Raw genomic sequence first — 10,000 nt, 5'->3', positions numbered from 1 at the left:
AAAATGCAATAAGAATAACCCCCTTTTAATTAATTCTCGATATCTAACTAGCAAAGGAAACGAGCCAGTCACGGCAGCCCAAGGGGTCAAGCTCCCCCTACTCCCCTCCCCAACACCTCCCAAAGACCCCCCCAGAAGCGTGACCCCAAGAACAGCTCTCCAAGGGTAACCAGTTCAACCCCGGTCACAGGCTGGGTCATAGTGCAAAGTTCGTGGGTTTCAGTTTTCTATTCTTGTCCTCGAATACAACGATATTGCTGACCGTATGGGGGGAGAGGGGAGAGGAGGAGAAGGAGGAGGAGGAGGGAGAGAGAGGAGGAGGAGGATTGGGGCGAGGAGGAGGGAAGGGGGGCATGGAAGGGGGGCATGGAAGGGGGAAGGAGGAGGTGGATGGAAAGGGGAAGGAGGAAGAGGATGGAAGAGGGAAGGAGGAAGAGGATGGAAGAGGGAGGGAGGAAGTGAAAGGAAGAGGGAGGAAGGAGGTAGAAGGAAGGGGGAAGGAGGATGATGATGAAAGGGGAGGGAGGAGGTGTAAGGAAAAGGGAAGGAGGAAGAGGGAAGAGGTAGGGCGGGGATCAGCATAGGAGAGGGAGGATGAAGGGAGAGGGGAGAGTAGACAATCAGTGTTGGGGAAGGGGGGAAGGGGAGGAGGATGAAGGGAGAAAAAAAAATACCCAACGGAAAGAACAGGGAAAAAGAACAAATATTTAAGCGTGACTTTCCCATTCGAATGACGGTATCTTGTCCTCAATCTTCAAGTGGGAGATTTTAACAGGTCGGGATGAAGGAAATTATCTTCGTACTTATCTCTTTCACGTGATTTCGAAAGGAGAAATATGCCAGAGACGAATAAGAATGCTGATATTACTTATTATGCTATTATTGAAGATTATATTATCAAAATTATTAACATTATTAATGGATCCTGCTCTTAATAGCGTTCGTTAACAACGTCTGTAATATATCAATATGATAGTAATGTAATCTAATATCATTATAACAGTGACGTCACAGTGCAATACCAATGTCAACGCTTATGGTAATAAATGATAGTGCAATTACTTCTCTGGGGCAACAACTGCAATTATGGGATGATTATACCAATAATGATACCAATAATGATATCGAAATTGACAATAATGATATATTAATAAATAGACGTTGTAAAAGACAACAAGATTCATAATGATGATATGCAAACGTTTAAAATATTAACGAAAATAATGATTATAATGCATTTAAAAAAATCACAGGAAGAAAATATTAGACAAGAAGCATTAGACAGAAAAGAGTGAATGTAAGAAATATGTTTATAATAAGGGAAAGAAGAGAACAAAATAATGAAAGAGGAGAAGAAGGGAAATTAAGAATAAGAAAAAGAAGCAGAAGAATAATGAGAATGAAGAAGAAACAGGGGAAGAAAAGAAATGAGTATTAGCAGTTATAACAGTACCAGAGTAATAATATTAGTAGTATGATAAACACGAGACGCAGAAACCCAGAATAACTGCAAGAGAGAAAAAATAAAAGGTACAGTAGACGAAGAGGAAGAAAATGACGAAAACGTAGAGGAACAAAAACGAAAAAGAAGTAAACCCAAGAAGAGGGATGATAAAGAAAAGGCTTATTCGAGGTAGGTCTGAGCCCCTGAGCCTCGCCTTGCACGTCGGCCAGGGATCGTCTCCCCCCCTCCCCCCTTCCTCCCCACGGCAGGTCAGCTCGGGTCAAGGTAGGGGGCGCAGGGCAAGCCGCCTCGCCTCCACCTGGGCATCCGGTCCCTCCTGTTATCCATCATGTTCTACTGGTTTTACATTTAATCCTTCGCTTCTCCCATCGGCGTCTTCTTCTCCTTCGCGCAAAGTGAACATTTCGCGGCGGATTCGCGGATTGGGATGACAGCCGCTTGGCGATCCTGACGCTGACGCCGGGCGACCGTCGGGGACTTGTTTTGGGTCACGGGGAGTGCGGGTATGTGGACAGATATATGTATAGACATAAATACACACATAGAAAAATCCACAATCCACAAACACACACACATTATATATATATATATATATATATATATATATATATATATATATATATATATATATATATATATATATATATATATATATATATATGCATGTATGTATGTATATAGACAGATGGGTAGAAAGATAGCTGTAAACGTATATACATAAAGCAAATGTATATATGTGCGTATATATGAATATGTGAATGTGCAGTCTATCTTCCATCTACCTGCACCTGTCTACCCGTCCAGCTCTCCCCCTCTTATAGAAATCACACTCGGGTGAAGCAAACAGTTATTTAAATGAAAAAAGAAAAAGCGAAAAAGTCCTTTGTCCGAGGCCCAGCGGGTGAGGTCGCCGGGCCAGGGAGGTGATGGTCGACCGCTGACGTCACACGCAAATCTATGATGATGACGTAATATCTTTCTTAACTCCTTCATCCTTGAGAAGTATTGGCTTGTGCAAACAATGGCTATTTGCTTCCGCGTTATTGATTGTGCTTGTGATCGACGGTCAGAAGACGGAATGCAAAGTGGCGTAGGGAGATGGCAGGAAATAACGCGTCAATTATTTTCATTCTTGCAAGTTGCAGATGCCACCGACACTCCCCATGCCGAGGCAAACTTGTGCAGTAATGGCGGGAAGCGGAGAAAGTGCCAGACAAAGCGGAGGAAATAGCAAGCGTTTTTACAAAAAAAGGAATGTTCAACGTCTAGCCCGAGCAACTCGCGGAGAAGGAAAGAGAAGGTGAGACTGAGCACAGATGATGCGGGCTGCACACACCTCGGCGACCGGGAAACAGAAAGGCTTTGTTTTAAGACTCTCCAAATACGGTACTAATGAAAGTGCAGCGGCGCGGTTGCCATAGAGATCGGCGGAGACTAAAGGTCCCTTTTTTAATACCGTTGCTTAATAGGGTTGGTGATAAGCCCGCTCCGGTTTGAGAGGCGGGTGAATACTGCTCTGTGTATTCGCAAAAGTTCCTCTTCTTTTTAGATTCTACAGCCAAAACTAACATTATAAGTAAAAAAGTAAAATGAGAAAATGAATCAAAGCAATATGCAGGAAGTGAAAGAATCGAGAACAGTGCAAATCCGGCAAGCGTCCCGGCCTCGGTCTGCTCAAGTGAGTATCCTTATTCATGAAGACTCACCAGGATGTGAAAGGGCGGAGGGACACCGGACCTTGACCTAAAGAGGCAACATGAATATTCAAAGCCCCGATAGGTCGTTCGAGGTCGCTTCGAGCAAATCCCAGACGACATTTACGTTGCAGTTTCACCAGACTCTGTCCCCAAAATTCCTCCGACGTCTGACGCGGCCAAACCCCTCTCGCCCTTCGGGAGTACCGGGCGCCGCTGACCCGAATATCGCCACTGGCTTCACTCGCACATTATTTCTCAGAATGCGAATGCAACGGAGAAGCTTCACATACGATGCGATTCCTTATCTCCAAGCCATTAGTACAAGGGCGTGGTGCAGCGAGTCTAAGTCTCGCCGTACCTGTCACAACATCATTTGTCTGACTTTCTTATCATACAGTACCATCTAAGTTTGGTAAATCCGCTATATTGATGAATGTTTCTTCTGGGAATGAGGAGAGAGAGAGAGAGAGAGAGAGAGAGAGAGAGAGAGAGAGAGAGAGAGAGAGAGAGAGAGAGAAAGAGAGAGAGAGAGAGAGAGAGAGATAAAGAAAGAAAGAAAGAAAGAAAGAAAGAAAGAAAGAAAGAGAGAGAGAGAGAGAGAGAAACGGGAAAGGGTGTGTAAAAGAGAAACGGAAACTGGCCATTGCACACTCCCAAGCGCGTAGGCGTGCACCGAAACACACCAAATAAGGATATGCCAGAGATGAACAAGATGTTCTCCTACTGCTGATAAGATCGAGACCTGGCAATGTGAGGATGAACCGGGAGTCCTTCACGGAAGTGAGAGCAGGTCACTCACACACGGTACCGATTGCGATCCACTGAACTCCATTGGCGGGCACCGGGTCCAGACAAAAAAGAAAAAAAGAAAAAAATAGAGAAAAGAAGACGAAGATTGAGGTTGGTGGAGATTCAGTCCGCGGCAAACATTCCTCGGGGTGAGGATATGACACAGAAATCAGCGTCAATAATAGGGATTATCGTTAAAACCAACTCTTTCTCACACACTTTAGTCGCACTACAATATCAGATTTATGAGGGGCATGTTAATGTCTCGCTGCGGTCTATAAATCATAGTTCGCAGGGACAAGACTCACTGGATTTATGAGCTTGTATCACAGGGCTCTTTGTGAGGAGGAATATCAGAATTCTTGGGTGTGTGAGAAGATTCGCGTCACCCCGTAAGGCAAAGTCTTGTGTCTAGAAATTTATCTACGGGTTTTTTCCTTATTTTGAAAGCTTGCATTCTTTCTGCTCTTGCATTCACACACTAAAATCCGTGATGTTCTGAAGTACACCATTCTAGGTTATCTCGATCGTTGTTACCTCATTCTTCTGTTCTGCTAGTCTTTTTAGGGATGCTTACACTACCGGCCTAACCACCACCACTTCACATTCACTGGCACCTTGCCATCTCTGTCTCCCTCTCTCTCTTTCCCTTTCTCTCTCTCTACCTGTCTCTATTTCTATTTTTTTTTCTTTTTTTTTTTTGCCTAGCTCTTTCTTTGTTTCTTTCTCCTGTGCGCGCGCTCTCTCTCTGCGTCTCTGTCTCTCTCTCTCTGGCTTTCTCTGTCTCTCATTCTCTCTCTCTCCCTGTCATACACAATCAACCGCTCCATTTCCTATCAAAATTTATACTCGATAGATAGCAAAGCCAAGTAAAATTCATCTATTTCAAATACAAGTCCACCGTCCGTTCCTCCTTTCTTCATAACAGAGCCCGCTAATAATTCTGTCGACCGTCTCCGATGCTTTTTCCTCCTCTGTGAAAATTGACATCGCGGCTCTTCCCTGACACTGGACACGCCACCTTGCTTTGTCTAATTAACACACTTGTACCGCACTTGTAACGAGCCCTCGCGTTAGCTCGACGCCTGTCATTTGTTTTTAAGTATCGGTCCCGCTAGCCCATGCCCACGACTCCTGCGGCTGTACTTTCACGTCCGCTCGCAGGTCCGACCAATACGAAGGTCCGGCCGACGCGTGTGAGCGCAGGGAACCCGACAAAAAAAAGAAAGGAGAAAAAAAGTGTTGTCAATAATGAATCCCAACAGTTTCTAATTTTCTGGTGTTGCCTCCTCGATGCTGGATCGAGGCCAAAACTTGAATAACCTCTTCTCAACGCTCCTAATGATGCCAAGGAGGAGAAAAAGAGCTAGGCTAATTAGGTTGGAATTATCGAACGGCGAGAATTTTTGCTGATTTGAAGGATTCGAAATGGAATCGACACAGGCATTCGGACACGGTCTTGACGATGTAAATACGCCTTATAATAGACCATTAAAATGTCGTTTATTGCCACGCTCGCCTGATGGCTTTGAGGAAATTAACAGCATGGGTTGTCATTCTGAGTGTGTCACTAGGATATGTGTTGCACACAATTGGATATACTTGAATGAAAGTTTACTGAATGAAAGTTTACCGAATGAAAGTCCCTACACAAATATTCATGTTCTCATACACAAATAAGCGCACGAACTCATATATTTGCTTATTTTTTTTTATGCTGTATGTGTATTTTAGTACGGGAGCAGTGATAAACATGCCATTGACTCAAAGACAAGGGGAGAAGAGAGAGATAGATAGATAGATAGATAGATAGATAGATAGAGAGAGAGAGAGAGAGAGAGAGAGAGAGAGAGAGAGAGAGAGAGAGAGAGAGAGAGAGAGAGAGAGAGAGAGAGAGAGAGAGACCCACACACAAAAGCAAGGACAAAGGCAAAAAAAAAAAAAAGAAAAAAAAATGGAGAGGAAGAGAGTCGGGCAGCCACAAAGAGACAGAGAGACAGGCAGACAGACGGCCAGACAAAGCAAAGAAAGGGAGAAAGATCGAGAAGGAGAAGCGAAGAGGAGGTCTTGAGGAACAAAGTGGCTGAGCCATACAACCCGAGTGTCCGTTCGCCTCCATGACATATCCTACATGATATATGTGATGGAATGTGGCTCTCTAAGTGAGTTCTTTTTTTGTCTCTTTCTTTCGTGGCAGCTTGAGCCAGACGTGCAGGGAATAGAAGCGACCCCATCAGATGGCCAACAGCTGATAGCCGCATCAATCCCCCGATGCGGATATGGCCTTTAGAAGGAATTTAACGTTTGTTCGTTTAACGTTCTCTGGGTTTTTTCCCTTTCTTCTTTGCGTTTTTTCTTTTCTTTTCTTTCTTCGGTCTCTTGTGTGTGATATCGGGTCACTATCAAGTCTTTTGTTTGTCTGACAACGTATTCATGAAGCGGCCATGTTTGCCCCTCAAATATCTTTCTTCTTTACATTAAATATGTGATTTTGCGGCGGGTCTATAGGAATCCTCTAATGTATATTGACACAAAAATGAATGCATGACGAAGCAAAGAAAGTATTGTGGACAAGTTTTGTTTTCGCCTTAAGATATGATTGCTTAAGAGGGTTACCTTCACATCCATCACCATTTGACAAATATTGAAGGATTAGATATCAGTTTAATCTGAGAATCTATATGATAATGGCTGTTCAAACAAGCATGTTAATCAACGACGATATATATATATATATAAATATATTATGAAATATATTTTTAAACGAAGGCAAGGAACAAACTTTAAAGCAACACTTACGTACTGTTTTGAAAAGGGAAAAGGAAGCACACTGATCGAAAAGAAACGCCTTACCTGAAAAAAAAATAAAAGTATAATTAGTAACAATGAAATTAGAAAACTCGAAACATTCATCATGAAATATGAACTAAATGAGAAGACAAAATATAATTATATGCGTCTTAGACATGTACAATCAAAGAATATAAACAGGACTCCATTCGTTAGAATTAATTGGGCTTTCCACGACAGAATCAGAGCGGCATTAGTCCTATAATGACCGACCCTGGCATCAAATTAGGCTTCTCATAGTGGAAGGATTGTAATCGCCCTAATAGCCTGTCAAAACAATCTTGTGGTTAGTTCTTAAACGAGCGCTCCACCGCCCAGGGCTCCGCTCATGAGCCGAGCCGAGCCGAAGCGAATGGCCGAAGGTGTTGCTATTAATGCCCGTGATGAAATGTCACTTTCATTCCTAGCATCTCCTCGCCAGTGACGCCATACCCGTCGAGACGAAGGACAAGCGAACGTGATCGTTATGCGGCTCGGCAAGAAAGGCGAAATTAACGCCGATGTACCTTGGCGGCGTGACAGTGGTCAAATTTGACTTTCTATCTCGTGGCCTGAGGCGGCAGCCCGCTCTTGCCTCACCCGAGAGCTCCGGGGGCACCAGCGAATGCCGGCGCTCGGGAGGAAGAAAATAAAATAGGAAAAAGAGAAAGAGAGAGGGTGAGGTAAGAAATGAAATAAAGGCGGGGCATAGGAAAGTATTCGTAAAACCTGGAGGTCTTGGAATATAAACAAAATCAAATTCAAGTAGTTCTTAGAGTGAGAATCGAATTGTATATTTTATTACGAGCATTCGAAGTTTGAAAGCAACATCGAATCTTAGAAATATGTGAAGTAAGGACAAAAGAAAGCGTCAGAAAGACGTGGCAACAGCGCAGTCGCAAGGGCCATGAAGCTGCGTGAGTTCGTCTGTAAAAGCGAATGTTAACAAAATAAACGAAGACCGTTGAGGCGCACACTCGCACATGCAGGGAAGCAAGCAGTAAATCAGAAATCATGCATGATATTCAATCGACTCATCCTTCATAATAAGACCCTTTTAGTGTCCGACGCACACGCATCTCGAGGAGAACCCACTCTCTTCGGCCGTCCCTCATTAGAGACACGACTCGACAGTAGCCCCATCAAGTGTATCTGAATGAACGTTCTCGGCTTAGAGAAATCTTGTTAACTGCTATCGCTTATCGCTAGCTGTACGGGTTCTTCTCCGGCTCTTATCAGTGGTTTTACTGGTTCTTCCTTAACTCTTATTGGCACCCATTCAAGTTCTTCTCTTAATGTTATCGGAGGCAAGAGAGACACGGGATCCTCGGCGCAACACGTGCATACTCGTTAGACGCGAAAGAGTGAATGTTAGATTTCTATCGATGATTGGATAAGGGGAAAAAGTCGCGCAGACGGAGCTGTCGTCCCTTCATTAAGGGCAAGGCTCTTCGTGGAGATTTACACATGCGTGCGTGATTGGTCAAGAAATTTTCAGCCATCGTTTAGTGGGATAAACTGGATATTATTTGGATATTCATTGGCTCTTTAAAGACGAAGATAAAAAAATGTAGTATCATGTTTCGGTTTGCACTCTGTGGTTTCAGTCTAAGAGTACAGCTTGGATCAGTTAGTCTTAAAGCAATGTATGTCTTTATTGTGAGACGCACAAATATACAGTAATCATTGAAAGTACCCTAGAACAATGAAATGATACTTTAAGTAAGAATTATCTCATCATGAATGAAGCAACTGTCAGAAGACAACATTAAGCTTGCGTCACGCGATCACGTAGAGATTTCAACGCTGAGCAAATAGTAATCACACAGCATAAACATCACGCGACCGGTTTATATCATATTGCTTTGGTACATCAGCTGATCATGTTATAATTTGTACAACCACAAAACACCCAATCATGATGTTTATAATACAGACGATAATAACAGTTCTCTAATGGTATTACTGCTGTGCGAATTCGGCGTTCGGCCAAGGAACAGTAGCACGACGACCGATCATAAAAGCGAAATTCACGCTCCGTTAAACTGGCTTGTCACCCTTCCGACCGCATTTGTCGACCTGTGCATCTGGTATATATTCCTCTAGTGTAACTTCAGCAACGACCTAATGGTAATCAGATAGAGAGTGTAGCCTCACACACCTGCATATGATCAAATATAAATGTATATTATGAATGATATTTTAGCTCGAGAATGTAATAAAGATAAAACGGAGATGAACGGTGCCCGAGCGTCGCTACTTTCACGTCGGGCGCAAGAGAGTGGTGAATGTTTACCTCTCGAGGATTTGTTTATTTGCGAGTTTGTTTTGTTTTTCCTCCTGACTCTAAAATTCGATTCGCTTTTCTCTTTTTGGTTCTCGACAAACTGAACCTATTTATCCAAACGACCAGTGAAAATCAACGAAAATCGACCGCTACCAACCACCCCGTTTGAGTGGATCATCATTTATGAAAACGGGCGAAGAGCAACAGAGGACTGGAACACGGGTACATGCCGGCCTAACGGGCAAGAGAAATTATGTTGCTTTATTACATGCACCGCTTGGCATACTCGGCCGGAGCTGCTAGTCCTCTCTTTCTCTCTTCCTCTTTCATTCTCTCTCTTTCTTCCTGTCTTTGTCACCCTCTCTCTGTCTCCCCCTCCCCCCTCCCACCTCTCTCTTTGGTGCTGTTACCCTCTTACATACTTTTTCTTTTTATATTCTTCATATGTATACACACACACATATATATATATAAAGGAAAAACGATATATATATATTTATATATATATATATATATATATATATATATATATATATATATTTTTTTTTTCAGTCTTTATACATACATACATACATATATATATATATATATATATATATATATATATATATATATATACATATATATATATATATATATATATATATATTTATATATATATATATATATATATATATATATATATAGGTGTGTGTGTGTGAGTGGGGAGGGGGGTATGTTTGTGTTTATATACATATATATGTATATATATGTATATGTATATATATATATACACATAAATGAATGAATAAAAAAAATACAGACACATATGTGTGTTTGTATATATATATATATATATATATATATATATATATAATGTATATATACACATGTATGTGTATATGTATATATATATATATATATATATATATATATATATATATATTCATATAT

General features: G+C 42.0%; 1 protein-coding gene across 2 annotated transcripts in view; it reads right to left on the bottom strand.

The window, feature by feature from the left end:
* Nucleotides 1-10,000, bottom strand: part of ckd (cracked) — a 35,853-nt gene that overhangs the window by 20,077 nt on the left and 5,776 nt on the right. The window lies entirely within an intron of this gene.

The sequence above is a fragment of the Penaeus vannamei genome, chromosome 8, assembly GCF_042767895.1.
Source record: "Penaeus vannamei isolate JL-2024 chromosome 8, ASM4276789v1, whole genome shotgun sequence".
Taxonomy (NCBI): Eukaryota; Metazoa; Arthropoda; class Malacostraca; order Decapoda; family Penaeidae; genus Penaeus; species Penaeus vannamei.
The sequence above is the reverse complement of the archived record's forward strand: the minus strand, read 5'-3'. Positions and strand labels throughout refer to the sequence as shown.